Source organism: Anastrepha obliqua, chromosome 4 (assembly GCF_027943255.1).
Source record: "Anastrepha obliqua isolate idAnaObli1 chromosome 4, idAnaObli1_1.0, whole genome shotgun sequence".
Lineage (NCBI taxonomy): Eukaryota > Metazoa > Arthropoda > Insecta > Diptera > Tephritidae > Anastrepha > Anastrepha obliqua.
Window position 1 is genome coordinate 32,394,687 of NC_072895.1, and position 21,295 is coordinate 32,415,981.

Here is a 21,295-nt window from a genome sequence, read left to right on the forward strand (position 1 = left end):
TATGAACCGTGCAGATGGGAAGAGGATTGTGGATGAAGCTAAACCTCACCCTGAGCTGTAATCGGTACTTGATGGTGGTCATGATGACATCTTCTAGCCCTTCTTTTTGACATTTTTTTTCTTTTAATTTTTGTATTAATGTAATTTTATTTATTAAATTGTATTTTTTACAAACCATTTTTTATTAAAAAATTTTTTTTTGGGAAAACTGTTTAGAAGTGGCACATCATCAGTTCTATGTATCTTTTTAATTTTTGTTTTTTAAGTAATATTGTTTATTTATTGAAATTTTGTTTTCCAATTTTTTTATTTAAAATTTTATTTTTTTGGGAGAACTTTTTAGAAGTGGCACATCTTCGGTTCTCTCTAACATTTCTACGTATCGCTTTTTATTTTATTTTTTTTAAATATTGAATTTTTTTTTACCATTTTTTTCTAATAAAAACAAAAATGGGAGAACGTTTTAGAAGTGGCACATCTTCAGTTCTTTCTAACATTTTTATATATTGTTTATTTTTTTTTTATTTTTGCATTAATGTGTTAATATAATTTAGTTTTTACGAACAACTTTTTATTAAAAAAAAAACAATTTTTAGGAAACTTTGATATAAAAAAAGTTTTGGGAAATTCTTTTGTTGCGGTATTTGAAAAACAAGCCTCTCAGGCATTTTTCTTGTTTTTTTCATTACCAGCTGAGATTTATTTTTTAAAAACAATTTTTTGGGAAAAACTTTTATTTTGAATAAAAATTCGGTGATATTTCTTTGGAATTTTTTTTTGGGGAAATTTTTTGAGAAGTGTTTTTAGCGATATTTGAAAAACAAGCCTCTCAGATCTCTTTTTTATTTATTTTTTTCATTGCCAGCTGAGATTGTGCTCGGTAAACCCTGAACGCTGCATAATCAGACTCTCATAACTTCCCGAATTATATTCAAATAGGAATAGCATACTAAAAAAAGGCAGTGCAAAATACAGGGATACTCGAATACTATATGACGCCCATTTGCAATTCGAACGAAGCATCTAACCAAGCAGATGCACGGCTTACTTTTCACTATTTCGCTTGGGTAAGAAAAATATGCACTCTGATAAGGATTATCTCACAGGCACGCCACCAGTAGAACCATAGAAACATAGGATGAAGATTTATGGATGGTCGAATTACGGCGCAGTTACGGCCAACATTTGAAAGGGATTATCTTTAAAAAATACATGTCATGCATGGTTCCACCCAAAAATAATAAAGTTTGCCCAATCAATTTGAATTTTCGTTGTTTAATTTCATTTTAAAATCCGATACCTCTAAATTGGTTCACTCTTTGCAAATCAACTTTTACCAACAGTCAATGCTAAACATTTATAATTTTGGTCGCACTCGTTACACTGTACTGGGTGCCTGCGACTGATCAACTGAGCGACTGGGTGACCGACCGCCTGACTGCGAGACTGTCTGAGAGATTTTATGATTGACGAGCTGAAGATTAGCTGTGGCCCAGTGGAGTTGGATTCTTTATTTTATTATTGTTTTAATTTCTGTAGATGGCTTCAAGTGGCCAATGTACGAGTGCCACACATAAAACTCTCATCAGGTGGTAGCCTAAGGCAGTTTTATTCGTATTGTTGTTACGCGTACATAGTTTCAGTTCTTCCCCACTCGATCAAAGGGGCGATTTTTGCGAGTTGTGTTGCTTCAATTACATTTGAGTCTGACAAATGGCCAGTCAATTGGTCATTAATAAAGAGGCAATTGACATATAACAGAAACAACAACACCGCACAAGCCATTTAAAGCAGCGCGAAATCAAATTTGTTTAGTGGCTGTTTTCTTTTTTCTAATTTTTTAGAATTTTTCTCAGATTTGCTGCAGTTTAAGTCAAGTTAAAAACTTCGCGATCGGCTTAAGTTTTGTAATAAGCAACGTTTTTAGGTTGGCTACACGAACACTGACACTTAAATATGATAGGTCTGTTTACATTTTTTTATTTTGCTTTTTTTACATTAGTCTTTTCTGAGGCACTAATTTACTTTATTAGCCAATTTAATTGAAGCCTGTGTAAGCGTCATAGATTAATTGTGCGTACATTTTCTACCAAGGCCATCCACTAGGAGGCATATTTTTTTGTTATTACGCCGTACAATTTTCTACAGCTTGCTTGATTTTAATGATACAAATTCAGGCTGCCAAAATGTCAAATTTTTTTAATTGAAAAATGAAAATTTCTTAGGTTTCAAGGTTAAGGCAGAGTACGCTAAAGAAATGAATTTTATTGTCCAGAAAAAAAACGAAATCATTATGTTTGTTAAAAAAATTTAAAATTAAAAAAAATAATGGTTATTTCTGTTGAAAAAAATGCAATAAAAAATTAAAAAAAATTATTATTTCTGAGCAAAAAAATAACAATTCTTAAAATGTCAGTAAAACATAAAAATAAGATTCGAAAACTGAATTTTATTTTTAATCAAAAATATATATAACTCGTTAGGAGATTGTACAAGTATTTTCAAAGCGCTTATTTCAAAATCGAGATGTGGGTCTTATTATATTAATATTTTTATAGATACCGTTCATAATATTTTAAATCGTCAGAGATTGCATAGGAAAGTCCTTTATATAAAGGGTGGTTAAGTTTCAAGAGCCGGTGTTGATTTTGAATAAAGTACAATTTTTTTAAGAAATTATTGTTATTTCTCCTTATTGTGATAAAATTGGTTTGGTTTAATTACGTATGGAACAAAATATCGGCCAAATGATCGCCGTGACCTCGGCGGCACACCTCCAAAGACCACCAAATGTAAACAGTTCCTTATCTAAATAGAAAAAAAATTCACTACGCCGTATGAAAAAAAGACTAAATAAACGTGATTTTTGAGTGACTTCAAACTTGCACTTTATTACACTAAAATTAAATATCCTCTAAATTTGCATACCCAGAAGTTTGCTAAAAATTCTGATTAAAAAGTAGAACATTTTGATGAAAATTTGTAAAACTTTTGTGTGAATTTTGAATTTTTGTTTTTGTAAATATTTGTGAAGTTTGGAACTGTGATTTATAAGGTTTTTGTTATGCAATGCACTAAATTTGTGTAACAAATTTACAAAAAAATGGCAGGAAAAATATAATATAAAATATTAAAAATATAATATATTAAAAAAAAAAATAATTTTCTAAATTATGTTAGCACAAGAGTATATTCGAAACTGTTCTACAATATTTTGATTTTTTTTTTAATTTTTATTAAATTTTTTTTTTTTTCATTGAATATCTGAAAATAATGATTTTTTTCTGCATTTCCTAAAAACTGCTGAAATAACTTTTATTTAGTTGGTGTTCCCAGCAGCCACCGGAGCAAACAAAGGAGGTAAGAAGAGAACAAATTTCAAGAGTTCAAGACAAGCGAGGAATCAAAACGCCCTTTTTAACCAAGTAATGCCGACCGAAGTCCTCCAGCGATCCATTCAAAATTGGTGTTTATGGATGCCCAAATTACGGCGCAGTTGCGGCCAACATTTGAAAGGGACTGGCGGCCACCGTAGCCGAATGGGTTGGTGCGTGATTACCATTCGGAATTTACAGAGAGGTCGTTGGTTCGAATCTCGGTGAAAGCAAAATTAATAAAAACATTTTTCTAATAGCGGTCGCCCCTCGGCAGGCAATGGCAAACCTCCGAGTGTATTTCTGCAACGAAAAAGCTTCTCATAAAAATATCTGTCGTTCGGAGTCGGCTTGAAACTTTAGGTCCCTCCATTTGTGGAACAACATCAAGACGCACACCACAAATAGGAGGAGGAGCTCGGCCAAACACTTAACAGAAGTGTACGCGCCAATTATTTATTTATTTTATCTAAAAAAAGAATTGTTCTTATTGGTTTTACACACAAAAATAATAAAGATTGCACTTAAGGGGGCATATACCTGTAAAATTTCGAAAAAGTTTTTTTTTTTGTTCATAAAATGTTGAAATAATCCTTTAAGAATATGTCAAACAATTTTTGGAACGTAAATTTAAGTATTTCTTATATTATAGATGGTCAACCGTGACGACTCTACTCTTTGCGTTCGAGCGCTGGGAGAGGTATAGTTACGTTGCCGACTTTTTACCTGTCTCTTGAGCCTCTTCACCTTTCTACCTGTCCATTATTGAAAATTTGTATGAGCAGATGTTTTAACATATTTTATTGACAAATTTCAAGTAAATATACAGCATTACAGTTGCTAGAGAGTTTGCTTGTGCCGCTTCAGTTTAGTTTTGGAGCTCATTCAGTACACAACTACCTCAAAATATAAATATAGAAATGAGTTCTTATCCTAAGGAAGATAAAAATACATCAATTCGGGCATCACGCCCGTATAAACGTAAATTTTGCGTTCTGATAATGATGCGTTCTGAAAATGATGCAAGAAAATTATCCAGTTCTATTAATGAGAAAATCTGGAGAAATTTTTAATCACCCTGCACCACTACATCCAGATATTCAGCAGAGATGAATTACTCGAAAGATGTTTGGGTGGTCACACGCAAAACCCAAATGAGAGTTTCAACTCGTTTGGTGTCTCGCTCCAAAACACCTACATTCGGGGTCAAAAGTTATTGAAATGGTCTCATATATTGCTGCTGGATTATTCAATGAAGGATATACATCGATTTTAGAAACAATGAACTCCTCAAATATAATAATTGGCCGACGAGAGTGCTTCAAGGAAATCGGCTCAGCTCATTAGCCACTACGAGAAGCTCGTAAAGCATGTCAACAGCAACTAATTGAACAGAATGAGTTCTAGAAGGCTTCAGAAGGACAATTATATGGCGCTGGAATTGCTGATTAATCGGTAAGTCGCAAAAATCATTGAATTTCCATGTATTCAAACTTTAGACGCGTTTTTCTCAAAACTATATTTTTCGAATTGGCGTACAGGATAACTCAAAAAGTTATTCACCGATCTCCCTGAAATTTTGCACATATCTTTTTTATGATATTACTTTTTATGTGAATTTACAAGTTTTCGAAAATTTTTCGAAAAAATAATTTTTTCGAAGCAAAAATATGCTAGTAGGAAAATTCGCCCAAAATCCATTTTTTAAGCATTTTATTCCGCGATTTTTTTTCCATTTATTGTTAATTCATATAGAAACTATAACATTAGTAAACAACAAAATTTTTGGTTTTTTGTATTCAGGTCCATGACGCCAACGCTACGATGCCCGCCGATTGAGAAGCCCCGCTGCGATCTTCCTGGAAGAATTGAGTGTACATCCGCCATTTTAAATGATTAAAATAAAAAAATTCCTAATATTATTTTAATGTGTAAATAAACTGTATGCCAATTTTGAAAAAAATGTATTGACTTCTTTATTTTAAATAATGTTAATGAGAGTTAGGGAAAATATGGCCGTTTGCAGGTATATGTCCCCTTAACCTTTCCAACCCCTTTTGGCTGACTTTAGTTGTGAACTTTACTGCCGGTCGTTAACAAACCATGCCTCCTTATGCCGTTCAAGTGCCAAATTTGCAAATACTTTAGACACTTTCACACATATTTCGAGCTGACTAATTAATTTGAACAATTTTTTTTTAATAATGCCACAAGCTCGGTTAGTGTGATGCGAAGCCTGATCAAATGGCACACCATGCGGCATATTTTGGCAGTTGGTTGCCACTGGTAACTTTGACAGTTGCTGAAGCATAGCAATTGGAGAACGTATCAACTGTTGAACTGATCATCATTTTGACCGATTTTGTTTTGTATCAATCACTGAGGCTCGAGCACATAAATTCGTGCGTAGAAAGAACAGGTTGCCATTTCAAAAAATATTCGTAAAATCCTGCAATTTCGTTTTTGAATAACTTGTTTACAAAAAAAAATCAAATATGATTTTTAGTGATGAAAATCTTTACTCTGACCTTTGCGCGCTCCATTGATTGTCTGATGATTGACTTACGGCGCCATTTGCAAAAATTGTAAACCTACCAATAGGGTGATTAATTTTGCGCCACCTATTTATTTACAATATTTCATTGCATATCGTTTTCATTACGAAATCTCGCTGATATTTATAAATAATTTTCAAACTACCAACACCAGCAGTGACCTCTTGTGGTCAACGCTCCAGCGACGTCATTAAGGTAATGGACAAAACAAAAGCGATTGTAATGAAGTCTTATTAAATGCAGAAAACTCACCAAACGAAAGGAGGAGTGAAATTTTACTTCATTACACGTTAATTACTTCTAAATGTTTAATTTAAAATTAAAAATTGTGATATCACCGTACCAAATTATTGAACTGATGATGTAGTAGTAATTTTAGAAGCGCTGGCAACCATTATTGTTTTTGTAATGCACACATACACTTGTGTGCAGAATAAAAGGAGAGCGAGACATATGCAATGTTTAAGCACCCTTTAGTACAGCGAAAATCGCATAACTTAAAGTTTCAAACTTTGTATAAAATTTTATAAGCCCCTTTAAGCTATACAATTTTTTAATAAGCATTACTAAAAATATTTCAAGTACGCAGTTTTATGACCCTTTCAATTTGAGAGAAAAAAATGTAAGTTTAAATTGATTCAAAAATTGCAATGATTTTTGGAATTTTTTTTTTGCTGGCGGTTTCATGCATTTTCTCCATATAAGAAAAATTTCGAGCATTTTTCATAGTCAGGAAATGCATAATATCGTCCACTAAAAAAATTATAAAAAATCAATGCGAATTTGGAGCTACTTTTAGTTTGCAGTTTGTTAGACGAAAATTGAATGGTCTGCAAAACTGCATACACAGCATTTTTCTAAGAATTCTGATTAAAAAATGTTCGGAATGTTGATGCAAATTTTTTGAATTTGTTTTTAATTTTCTACAAGCTTTGAAACTTTAACTTATTAGTTATTGTTGTCACGTGAACTATATTTTCAAAAAAAAAACAAAAACAAAATAAAAAAATAGTCAAAATCTTGACATATTTCGCGCTGCTTTTATCATGAACACAGGTGTGCATCCTCGTGCATGCTCGTATATAGTATACACAGGTAAGAAAATAAGGGAGATGACTAGCGCCTATTGATCATAAAATAAAAGTGTAAGTAATATTTACTATTCATATAATAAGTGAAATTATTCATATATGAAATGCCGAATTTTTAAATAAATGCAAGAGCTGCATAATGGGACTTAATTGCAAGTCACGCTTGGGAATGGCAAAATTATATAATTATCGCTGATTGGCACTTAAGAAAAAAATTTAAAAAAAAATTGCATATAAGGATATTTTTAGTATTCATTTTATACAGGCAGGTATTAGGGGGCACTATTTTTCATTAAAAACTGACCATCCCTGCTTACCAGGTTAGTAGCCCCACAAAGGCTCTGCACTGTGAAAGATCTTACATATTTTAATTCCATACACAAAATTTGTAATTACTTCAAATCGTTTTTCTATAGGTACACTTAGCATACTTCGCACGACTCAAAAAACCACTCTAGTGCGAACGAAGGTTAAGGTAAACTGATTTGTTTGCAGCAACGAAAGGCACTGCTTTCGAGTGAGAGGGCTTCACATAAACAAAAGCTGCCGAATTGATTCCACTAAACTTACTAACAGAAGTTTTAAGCTTCCCATATCAGCTTCAGGTAGCCTTCAAAAGCCAAATCACAGCGAGGAGATTCAGGTGGCCACCAAAAAGGCTAAAGCTTCCAAAGCCATTGGCCCTGATGGACTAAACATGCTGATGCTGAAACATCTGGCTCTATTGGGAGTAAAATATCTCCGAAGGGCATTCAACTTGTCTATGGCCTCTCTCATAATTTTTTCCAAGTGGAAAGCAGGAAGAGTGGTCTCACTATTGAAACCTGACAAACCCGCAAACCAGGTGGAGTCTTGTCGTCCGGTAACTCTCATCTCCCCCGTAGTGAAGACTCTTGAGGTCCTCCTACCCCCATCCCACACGAAACACCTGACTCTAGCCGCACTTCAGCATGGATCCGCAGAGAGCGCAGTACCACCACAACACTCATCGCCATAAACGCGCAGTTCAATCGCGGGCGTAACCAAACCATTACTGTGAGAGCACTGTCCTAGTAATGCTGGATCTGAAGAAGGCTTTCGACACAGTCAGCCGCTCCACGCTGCTAGATGAGTGATACAGTCGAACAAATATTGTCTTCACTGACGACTCTAAGGTGGAATCGGGAGTCGGAGTAGAGGTTTTCTCTAAATCAGCCAATTTATCTATCTCCTTAAAGCTGCTAAATGCTGCTAGTGTTTTTTAGGCAGAAGTCTTTCCGATCCTGCAGAACTGCAAAATGCCTAGAAAATATGGGAGCGAGGGAGATATTAACCTTTTTTTTCTATAGTCAGTCCGCGATCAAGGCTCCGACGACACTTTAACGCAAATTCGAACTATTCAACTTCTGTAAGTACGAGATTAAATAACTTGGGTGTGCAAGGAACATTTTTCTAATCTGGGCTCCAAGAGATAATTAGGAATATAAAGGAAACTCGCCAGGAAGGGGTCTACTGAATTGGTCTCAGAGACCCCCTACCCAGTCATCCACTTCCTCTTGGCAGTTGTTAAAGAGGAATTGCATAGCTTATTTCTCAGAAAAGATCAGCAGATCAGCTGCAACTCTATTTCTTCGTGTGCTATTTCAAAAACCCTGTGGTCCCAGTGCAATAGTTGGAGGACTCAGTAGTTCTGCAGATTCCTCGCCACTCAATTTCCAAACTCGTAGCTGTGTTTACTGGTCATTGGATTTTCGGCACAGATGCAGAAAAGCTAGGTTTACCATTTAACGTCCATTGCAGAAGCTGTAGAGACCTTTCAGAGATGGAGACTGTTGTGCATTTTCCCTGTAAATGTCCGGGTTTGACAGCTAGGCAATGAAGTTACTGGATGCACCTGTCTTCGACAACCTCGGGAAAGCACCAACCTAAATCCCATTAACCTTATCCGTTATGTCAACAGGTCAAGCTGGCTGTAGATATCTGCGCATTGGAGGTCTCAAAAAGGTATCATAACGGCGCTTTAGTACTACCTGAGGAGTGCCAGTCTGGTACTTCAACCATTTCACCTGCCTACCAACCTAGAATATATTGAGGACGTGCAGTCACGATTTACTCTACCGGCCCTGCAAGGAAAAAGCAGGATTCCCAGCAATAGTTGCATGGCTGCGACTACAGCCTCCGGACAAAAGTATTGAAAGTGATCACTCGAATTATCTGTTCTTTGGATTAACAAATTTTGTAGAAAGAACTCCTTCGTTGATTATTGTAGCAAGAGGTGAGAGCTCCATGATGACTCCTGTAAAAGCTCTTTCTGCTGTTTTAAATAGCCTTGAGATAGCACCGAGTAGATAAAATAGCCTCTTACTAAGTCGAATACTTTTGCAACAACGACCAATCTTCAAGTACATAACAACGAAACTTTGTAGGAAATACTAAAAGTTGTACAAATGCAATTGTATACAGAAAATAGTTGTAAGCAATCAGCAGCACGAAGAGCAACAAGTCGAAGCCTTTGCAAAAAACCAAAAATCATGAAAACCAGCTATTAAATAAAACCAAAAAAAAAAAAACAAAAATTAATAGCGAAAAAAACAAAAAGCTAAAGCAATCATTTGAAAAATAAAAGGAAACATAAATAAATAAAACCGATTGGCGAAACTTGTTGTGCTGCATTGCAAATATCGTACGAGCCGTGCAACGTGTGCCGATTAATTGGTTTACAATCAAGTCTCGTCGTCTTACATAATAGGCGAGTGAGATTTTTGCATAATAATGAAGCAACGGCTATAACATTTTGACCGATAGATGGACGTACAAATAATCTGTACCTACATGCGAGTGCAAATACATATGTACATATTTATGTACACCTGTGTTCACAATAATAGCAGCGCGACATATTGATTTTATTTTTTATAGGGCTACAAGAGCCAGTGTGCTAATTAAGTTAGGGTTCTATTGTATATATCCCCTATAAATAATAATAACATTTTATAGAAATTTAATTTCTAGTATAACAAAAAACATATATGTAAATCAAAGTTTCAAATTTTGGAGGAAATTAAAAAAAAATTTAAAATATTTCTGTAAAAATCCAAATTTTGAGCATACTTACGGTTGAGAGTTTTTTTGTGCAAAAAAAAAAAAAATATTACAAAAATTAGTTGGGGTATATCAACCAAAATTTTTTCTAAAAATTCTGATTAAAATGTTGGAAATATTTTTTTGGAAGATTTATAGTGTTTTTTTTTATTTTTGTACAGAAATGCAACTTTAAATTTTGTGGCTTTTTTTGTAAAGGGAGATCGGTTTACAGGCATCGGATTTTAAATTGCAATAAAACAAGGAAAATTCAAATTGATTGAACATTCTTTATTATTTTTGTGTGGAAACATTCATGACATATTTTTTTTTAAGATAATCCCTTTCAAATGTTGGCCCCAACTGCGCCGTGATTCGGCCATCAGTAAATACCAATTTTGAATGACTCGCTGGAGGACTTCGGTTGGCATCTCGTCGTGAATAACTTTAGTAATCTGGGCTTCCTTGCCTCAATCGAAGCTGGTTTATCCACAAAGCATTTATACTTTCATACCCCTCAAATAAAGGTTCAAAGGTGTGATATCACACGATCTTGTTGGCCAATCCACTGGTTCGTGACGACCGATAAATTACTCATCGAAACGACGACGCAGTTAAACCATTGTTCCACGGGATGTATGGCAAGTAGCGTCGTTTCATAGGAACCAAATGTGGTGGAGCTCGCAGGCTTCAATTTCCGGCATTCAGCACCAAAAAGTCATTTATCGTGGTGCGATAGCGCTCGCCATTTATTGTTACATTGGTGACAGCCTCGACTTTGAAGAAATATAGGCTGATGATTGGATGATTCCTCCAGGCCATAGACCGCGCCAAACGGTTATTTTGAATGAGTGTTGGGCAATGGCTGTTCCTGAATGGCTTTTGGTTGCTCTTCACGTAGCCATTGAGCCAAAAATGGGTCTCACCGCTGAACACAATAAGTTGGCCTAAGCGCGATGAACACTTTTCTGAAGGGAAAAAGTACCTCCAATCTGATCAACCTTTATAAGAAAAAACATATAATTTAAAGTTTCAAACTTTGTACGAAAATTCAACAAGTTTCAAACTATTTACTCAGAATTTTTAGTCTATGCAATTCTGATAGAATATTTTGCCAATTTAAAGTGGCCAAAATACGCGTTGATATTTTTTTTTTTCGTTGATTGAATGCACAAAAGCATCTGTAAAAAATTTTGAAAAATCATTTAAAATACTAACGCCCAAACATTTAAAGAGCTACAAAACTGCATGCACAGTTTGGTTTTAAAAATTCTAATTAAGTTAGGTTAGGTTGAAGCGGTTGTCCATTGAAGGGTTTTTCAATAAGGGCGGGTATGCATGCAGAATGTCAATCGTGGCGTTTGCTGTCTGGCACGTAGCGCCGTTCTGCTGGAACCACATGTCGTCTAGGTCCATATAGTTCAATATGGGCCATAAGAAATTGTAAGAGCCACCACGTCTACCGAAAAATGGGCGCAATGGCCGCGTGAGGCCGCGTGGGGAACTAGCCCTTATCCCTTCTAAAACCAATATGTATTTTTCAAAAATTTTGTAAGATCCTTAGTTTCGAGAGCTGAGATCTTCTTATGCATTAAAAATTCTAATTAAAAAGTTAGAAATTTTAATGAAAGTTTTTTAAATTTTTTAAAATTTTGTACAAAGTTTACAACTCTAAGTTATGCGGCTTTTGGAGTATTATTAATTATTCAAATTCAAATTATAAAAAAATAAAAATTAAAATTAAATAATTATTAAAAATAGTAAAAAGTTTGCCGTATGTCGCGCTGTTTTTCTTATGAACACAGTTGTATTTTCCAAGGAGCGCACGGGTATGATTAAAACTGCCGGTAATGACTCAGCGAACTTACAAGGCAGTTTGCCTTTGTGAGATGCAAAGCATAGATGTAAATATGTACAATACTTGAGTGCATCGTTTTGTAAATTGCTCATGTTTTTGTAAATGCGCATCTTCAATTACCAGCAAGAGATGAAAACTAAAATTTTTTCTGTGTGCTTTTCGCTGCTCGTTAAATGACTACTAATCGATTATAATGGCAAACAGTGCGATGTTGTAACACCGGTTGACTACAATAGAAACCTTTACGTAAATATGCAGATGCAGTTACATATATCTATAAATTATAAAATTTTACTCTAGGGGCTCAGAGCTCAGAGATCAATGTTTATAGTTTTTTATAATTTTTTTTTCATGCTTCGCGTACCAATTTGTACGTAAACCAGTGGCCATAGCCACTCTGAAAAATTGTACTCAAACCGATTAGCATTTTTAACTAACGAGAATTACTAAGTTACTTATGCGCTTAGATGACAGAAATGTGAATGCAATCGTTATTAATTGATCGGCACCTACAACTGAGCACTTAAGTCATATGGAAGTACGCTGGTGGGTACAAATTTTCTTGTTCTTTACTTCATTTCTATGCATTTAAAAATATAACTAAGTTTTTGCAGCAACGCTTTGGGTATCTCAGTAAGACCGCCTTTTTTGAATTCAGCGCTATTCTTTCTATGTATGTGCGTATGTGTGGATGCCCATTTAGCGAGGGATGATCTCACCAAAGTCATCAAATACGAAAAGAAGTTCAGAATTGAACTGGACAACAAACTGTTAGTTAACTGTAGTACATCTGCATTTAAAAGCAAACTCCAGGAGTGTACCCTGTGCTAGTACACAGATGGCTCGAATACACCAGAAAACATAGACGCTGGAATATACGGCCCCAGGAACAAGCGTTTTGTGCTATTATAGAGTTCTAAGCATCTTCCAAGCAGGGATGTATGCCATCTCACTATGTGCAAAGATCAATTTTCACAAAGGGCCAAGGTCTGTCGCTTCAGCAGCATTCCCCATATATGTATGTCGAATGTTTTATGCTGACACAACAACAACAACAACAAAAAAGACCTCCGGAATAAGCAAATTGCCATTCTGAGCGACAGTCAGACGGCACTCTAGACACCGTCATCCTGTGAGGTTAAGTCTTCATTAATCCCTGAGTGTATCGAGAAACAAAATTTATTAGGAACGTACAATCGCATCCGACTAATTTTGGCTACAGAACGCAGACGTTCAATTTGGAACAAAGTATATATAAGTTATAAATCGAACCCGAGCACTTTCTTGCTACGGGACAGCACACCATCAAGGAGATGCTTAGGAGTCAAGAGTTAAAGCTAAGGGAGGTAGGGTAGCTGACACCAAACTATGAGACTACGCCAGGCGAAATCCTTACTAAGAGGGTACAACCTAAAGAGGTTTAGAAAATTCATAACTCTCCCTACGTATAAAGTGAGAACGCTTACAGACTTTCTCACAGGTCATTGCAGATTGCGCACTCATCTGCACAGGATTGGAATATGCTCCACTGACCCTTGTCCCTTATGCGACCAATCCTCGGAGACTCCATAAACCTTTTCCTTGGGTGTAGCGCTAGAGTGCGAAGAAGATTAAGACATGTCTGCCCATTGCAGCCAGGGGAAAGACGAATACCATCAGCCCAACCCAACTCTATCTGAAGTTTAATAAGCGAACTGGGTTTGAATGAGTTACTGTGATGAGTAGAAGGCCCAAAAGAGAATGAGGTCGAAGAGCGAACCTCAAACTGAATCTTTTGTTTTATCCTTATTCACTCCGCTCGGAAGCATAGGCGCTCGAGCTGAGCTGTTGTTTTTGTGCTATCCCATGCGAGTTCGGCATCTGCTGGCTCGGGCAACATCGACCTTCTCCAAGCAATCTTTGGCCGACCGCGACCTCTGCTTCCCTATAGGTTCCAGTCCAGTGCTATTCTCGTGATGCTATCTGGTGGTTTTCTAAACGTGTGACCTATACATCGCCACTTTCTGCGTTTGATTTGCCAGAGGATGGGGGGAATTACCAATTCAAATTGAACCTAATCTAATCTAATCCATGTGTGGATGTTCGGCAGCTGTCATGTGTGAGCTTCGGCATATTCTAATGAGGCGATAAAATTCCTCCCAGGCACAGTTGAGATTTTTACTTACAATTGGTATATCTTTGTATTCCCTCGCATACGTCAAAAGTAAAAATAGTTGTTAAAAAAAAAAATCAAACTAGAAAAAATATTAAACGGAGTGAGTAGATTGAGCGCAAAAGCGTTTGGAGAGCATTTCCGCACATCCGTAAAAATTTCTCACATCAAGAGTCTAAGAAGACAGTTCCAAGAAGCCTAATTATACGCACACGCAAAAGCATCGATTACCGAAGTGGTGATCATTTTCCGAAAATGAATAAAAAATAACATTTGTGTTGGGATCTTATGCCAAGAAACCAAGATCAATTCCTAAACCACAGCACAAATTCCTAAACTATGAATAAAAATATCAGAACTTTTCAGCGAGGCACCGAGCTCAACACAAAACGTCTTAAACGGGACCCTATAGGAGGGTAGACGTTCACTATAAAATTGGCAAGTAGATGCACGCACAGCCCTTTTTAGATGTTTGGCTGAGCTTCCCTTCCAATTCCTGGTGTGCGCCTTGATGATGGCAAGAATATTTTTTTTCCAAGATGCACTCGGCAGTTTGTCATTGTCTGCCAATAAGCGACCGCTATTAGAAAAATGCTATTTCTATCACTTTGGTATTTCAAGCACACGATTGGTGGTGATCCCGGGATCTATCGAATGGTAGTCACGGGCAAGCCCATTAGGCTACAGCAGCCATGGACACACTTCTGTATAGAGGATTTGTTAAAATATAGAGATAGAAAGACGAATCATAAAATTTAAATAAAAGGAAACTGAATAAAAAATAAAATTGATAAAAGTAAACAGAAATATCACTCAGGGTTATTTGCATTCAATGGAAAATTTTTGGCACACTTCAACTCACAATTTTGGTAATGCCAGCCGCATACGAGTACTACTCAAAAGTAGTAACGGGACTTTTCTAGTGTTTATTGAAAGCATCTCAAGTGATATCGTTTAAGTGGGTTTGTAGTTTCTATGAATAACTTAAAGAACGGATGAAGTAGAGAGAAATAAAAAAAAATATTAAATCATTACACAAAAAATAAAAATTTACGAAGAAATAAAAAATAATGGATTGAAAAAAGAAGTTTATGAGGAAATAAAAAAATTATGGGCAGAAGTTGATTCACCATAAGAGGCGTTGCCAAACGCTTTCTTAAAAAAGCAAAAGAAGAATAAATTATAGATTTGTAAAACAATTGTCTACTAAAAAAACTGAGAACAGAAATTTGCAGAAAACTAAAAAATAATTGTGCGTTAAATAACTGTAGCACAAGGACTAATTGAAAGTAAAAATAATCTAAGATTGTATGTTTTGCATAAATAATATAAAAAAAAACTAAAAATAGTTGACAAGTTTGGACAATTTATTTGTTTCTTATTTAATTTCTATATTTTTTTTATGAAAATATAGACCATTTTCCTATAAAACCCATATAAATCCAAGTTCCGAACTTTATGTGAAATTAAACGAAATTAAAAAAATTAAAATGTACAGGTCAAAATTTCACAATTTTTAATCAAAACTTTTGAAAAAATTTTGAAAATGCAGTTTTTAGTCCATTGAATTTTGGAATCAAAAAGTGCAAGTTTCAAGTGGCTCAAAAATTTCGCTAATTTTCACAAATTTCTTTTCCTGACGATGTTGGGTTCTTTCTACCAAAAAAAATTTCGAGCAGTTTCGTTGTTGGGAAAAATCCATAGATCGCCCCCCAAAAAACTGATCAAAAATTAACACGATTTTATACATTTTATTTTAATAAAAAAAATTTTGCCCAAACCTCAATTAAACTTATTAACTCAACAAATTAAACTTAATACTTAGTGTCACTTCTTAGTAAACATTTTTATTAAAACAAAAATTAAACACAAATGCGATCACTTCAGTCTCAATAGTTCCGTAAATATTATACGCACACGCACATCAATGATAAATCCAATACTGTTTCAACTTCTGACAGTGAGGCCACTCAAATAGAACAACAGCACCTAATAGACTCGATGGCGTACGTGTGGGACTATATAAAAGCACGCAATTCTGTAATTGTTTTTGATTTTTATCAACAGGCAGGAAAATCATGGTGCACAGATATCAAAGGTGAGCTCTTTAAAGGACTTTTACTCGGGTAAAATGAGTAAATTTGACAGCGTCAGCTGACGAACAGACGTCACTTGAGGTGTGTGTCACAAAAACACTTGCGATTGTGTTGATGATATGCAAAAAAAATCAGCAAATGATATTTCGTGGCCGTCTGAAGAATGATTGATTGGATAAGTGTGTGAATATATGTGAAATTATTGTGCTGATTTCGGCTGGCAATAAGATTGTGTTAATGATATACGAAAACAATCAACACAACCATCACACGACGAGTAAGAAATGATCGTGCAGAATTCGACTGCCGAATCCCCAAGGGACGTAAGAGCCAAAGTTCTTCCTCACAATTTTCTTTTCCACCATAATTAAAGAGCAAACCTTGAAATCTATCATCCTTGCTGAAAAATCTGAACCAATTCGTTTTTTTCGTCGAAGTATGGTGAGTTTAAGCACTAAAAAGGTACTTGCTATAATCATTCAATGTACACACTTTTTACTATTTTTTTAATACTCCCAGCTGCTGATGATACGCTTAATAGTCACTATCTGCTCTCCTAAAATATTGCTGTCATTGGGTACTGGATGTGTAAGCTAAACACTTGCTTAATACACGTAAATGTGGAATATCTGTTTGCGCACGCGCGCGTCATGTTTTCACTTGCAATTACCAACTTTTTTATATACTCGCAGCTACATATTGCATAAATGTTATAAGCTAAAGTAACTTAATTATGTGAGCACTAGACATAATTAAGTTACTTTAGCTTATAACATTTATGCAATATTTTTCATGGAAATTTGTTTTTTGATGCTTTCCATTTCAATTCAACCGGGCTATTCGGGTCATGTTCTTCGATTTTGATGTAACTCAAATATGGTGCTCTCTGGTCAAAATAATGAGACACGTATTTTTTTGTTCGCCCGAAAAAAATTTTTTCAAGATTTATCGGCAATTTTGTTCTTCGGCTCAAAATCGATTTTTTTTCATTATATAAGAATTTTTTTTTTACATGCCCATAACTTAGTCAAAAATGAACCGATTTTAATAATTCTGGGTTCAAAATAAGCACCATTACTTACACGAACGACTTCACGTAGAAACAATTGCAAAAAAGTAGTTGAACATTTTTAAATTCAAAGAATTGTTTGCAAACTTATTTCTAACAAATTTTCAAAAATTGTGTTTAAGCTTTTCAAAAATGTAATAAATTTCAAAAATTATCATAGAAATTTTTTAACATATTTCTAATAAATTTTCAAAAATTGTTATCGATATTTTTAAATATATAATAAATTTCAAAAATTGTTATCAAAATTTTAAAAAATACAATATAATAAAAATTCCAAAAATTAGCATCAAAATTTTGGAAAATATAATATAATAAAATTCCAAAAATTAGGATCAAAATTTTGGAAAATATAATATAATAAAATTCCAAAAAATGTCATCAATATTTTCTAAAATATCGGTAATAAATTTCAAAAATTGTAATAAGAATTTCCAAATATATAACAAATTCCGAAAATTATCATTAAAATTTTGAAAGATATTTTTTAAAATATTTCTAATAAGTTCTTAAAAATTATCATCAAGCTTTTCAAAAATATAATAAATTTCAAAAATTATCATCAAAATTTTCAAAAACATTTCTAATAAATTTTCAAAAATTGTTTTCGAGCTTTTCAAATATATTATAAATTTCAAAAATTGTCTTAGATAGCACGAAACAATTTTCGAAAGTTTAGAAATATATACTATAATAAAAATCCAAATTTGCCATCAATATTTTTAAGAATATTTCTATCAAACTTCCAAAAAAGTCTTCAAAATTTTCAAGAATATAATAAATTTCCAAAAATTGTCTTCAAAATTTCGAACAATATAATATAATAAAATTCCAAAAACTGTCATCAATATTTTCTAAAATATCGGTAATAAATTTCAAAAATTGTCACCGAGCCTTGTTAAAATATAATAAGTTTAAAAAATTGTCAGAAGAATTTTCAAAAATATAACAAATTCCGAAAATTATCATCAAAATTTTGAAAAATTTTCAAAAATTGTCATCACACTTTTCAAAAATATAATAAATATTTTTTTTAAATTTTTCTAATAGGTTTTCAAAAATTCTCATCACACTTTTCAAAAATATAACAAACTTCAAAAATTATCATCAAAATTTTCTAAAGTATTACTAATAAATTTTCAAAAATTGTTTTCGAGCTTTTTAAATATATAATAAATTTCCAAAATTGTCATCAAAATTTACTAAAATACTTCTAATAAATTTTCAAAAATTGTAATCGAGCTTTGCTAAAATCTAATAAATTTCCTAAACTTCTCACCAAAATTGTGAAATTTTTAATTAAAATTTTTAGAAATTCTGGATATGTTGTTATTGTTGTTGCTATTTTAATATGAAAAAGTGAAAATTTGAAGTCGCCAGAAATTGCGTTGATTGAAGATTCTAATAAAAAGTGGAAAATTTATATGAGGTTTTTTTTTTAATTTTTCAATTTTGTAAATAACTTACAAAGGGTGGAGATTTATTTTATTTATTTTGGAAATTTATTTTCTAAAAATTTTAACAAAATTTTGAAAACTTTAATAATTTTTTAAATTTTACGGGTTTTTTTGGACTTTTTACAAAGTTTGGAACTTTATCAGGGAGGTTTTCGTTTTGCAATGAACTGCATTTTCTCAAGATTCCAATAAATAGTTGAAAATTTTGATAATAATTTTTTTTTAATTTTTCTAATTTCTGAAAATTTTTTGCATAGTTAGCAACTTTATTAGACAGGTTTTTCAATGAACTACGCATCTACAAAAAATTAACGAAAAAATGCAGGAAAAATTTGTATATAAATATAAGTAGAGACAAAGTGCCTTAATTATGTGAACACAGGTGTATATAGGTTTGTGTGCATATCTAAGTATATTTCTGTGTTTACTAAGTTTAGGATGAAAATTGTGTTTGCATTTTAATTGATTTATAGTTATTCCATTTGCATTACTTTTTAGCACTAACAAATCATAAAATATACAAAATTTTAATGTTCGCCACTTTTTACTGTAATTCAGCGTGAAATTGATTTATGTTTTGCTAGGCAATTATGTTAATATGGAGCATCCAAGTTTTTTTGGAATTGCTAGTTCAATTTCAAATGAACTGCCTTACTTCCGCCTCTTGGAAAACCAAGCGCTAAAATTTTTGGGAATGTAAAAACAACACTTCTTGTAATAGTTGTTGTAAAAACGAAAGCTAAATTGTATAGTGCTAGAAAAATTAATTTTACATATTTCGATTACTAGTAGAGTGCAATATGATTGATTGTATTGAGCTGCCACGGCTCTATTATCCGTAACAGCCATTGTCATTCTCATCTAGCGAGATAGCAGCGCCGATAAGAAGTGCAATGAGCTATAACATAATTATGTAATAGACAACAGACAATAAAAACTGCTGAGCTGGCATTGTAGAATACGAATTCACTACGCCTCTAGATTTGATGGAGTACAATGACATCTCTCAAATTTGGTTACTTCATTTCCCTTTGCATTGAAATAAAAACTTACAGGGTGAATAAAAATATCATAAATCACTGTAATTTAAAAATGAAGGTTGGCAATTCTTCAAAGTTTTCCCTGACTTTCACACTTTGATCAGCTACTGACGTTTTTGCTTAATTAGACAGTCACAGAGGAAATATTTAGCGGAATTCAGTTGATCTTTGACAATTTACGCAGCATTACATAGAAAATTATATAGTAAAACTACAATAAACAAAAATGTTTTTTTTTTTTTATTTTTTTATAAAATAAAACAACACTACGATTTTTTTTTCTATTTTTCTCTGGCATAATCGCATTTAAAATTTTCCAAGCCTTACCAAACAAATCGCTTAAAGCATTGTGCATCCATTTTTATAGAATTTTTATTTTCATTATCGATTATGTTTTAATCAGCCATAGAGAATGCAAATGACTTCCTCACCACCTCAGTGCCTTCAACAGCCATTTCGCAGGACGAAAGAAATGAAAAATTTACGCTGAGAAATAAAGTTGTCTACAGGTCATATAATAAAAACCTTATAAATCAACGTCCGAAATTAAAAAAAAATATTACAAAAATTTAACAAATTTCAAAAGTTTCAAAAATTACTCACAAAATTTTCAACTTTTTTTTTAGAATTTTTAGAAAACTTTAGGGTAGCGTAGCTTTATAGCACAATGAATTTTAGGATTGTCCGGTTTGAAGTGACTCAGAAATCGCGTTGATTTTTGCCTTTTTTTTTGCAATACTCGTAAGTTGAGAAATTTCTTGCTTGAAACGGGCCTCGAATTTTTTATGCATGGATTTTAAAATACTTCCAGGTATGTGGTTTTATAGGCCATTAAATTTTAGAATAATAAAGTAAATGTTTGAAGTAAATTTTATTTACTTTTGTTAAAATGTATCCTGTCTTGAGAATGACGACACTGCAGATTTGAGAATCAGACTGAGGATATTGGGTTGTGATATACTGAATATAGACAAAGTTCATACTCTTTCTCTTCCCGATCTCTTAAAATTCATCCATGGATCCAGGAGATTTATGGAAGAGTGACCTCAAACTAATTTATCCGTCTTACCATCCACTTTTTATCTTTCCTATCTCTATTTTTTCTGCTGACGGTGCTAACAAAACAATGGCTCTTTTGCGCCGAATAATCTCACATCACGGCGATGTCAATTGGGCGCCAAGATCATGTGATTTGACACTGTGGGACTTCTTTCTTTGGGGTTATTTGAAATAACGGTGTACGTTGATAAGCCAGCAACAATTCAAGAGCTAAAGGATGCGATAATTCGGCACATTAACGGCATAAAACCTCAATTGTGCCTCAGCGTCATCGAAAATTTGGACCATCGGATGGAGGTGTGCCGCCGAGGCCGCGGCGGTCATTTGGCCGATATTTTGATGTATACATAATTGAGTCATTCCAGTATTATTATAATAAAGAGAAATGGTAATAATTTTGTAAAAAGATTGTATTTTATTCAAAATCAACACCGGCCCTTGAAACTGAACCACCCTTCACTTTGAAATCAATCACTAACGAATT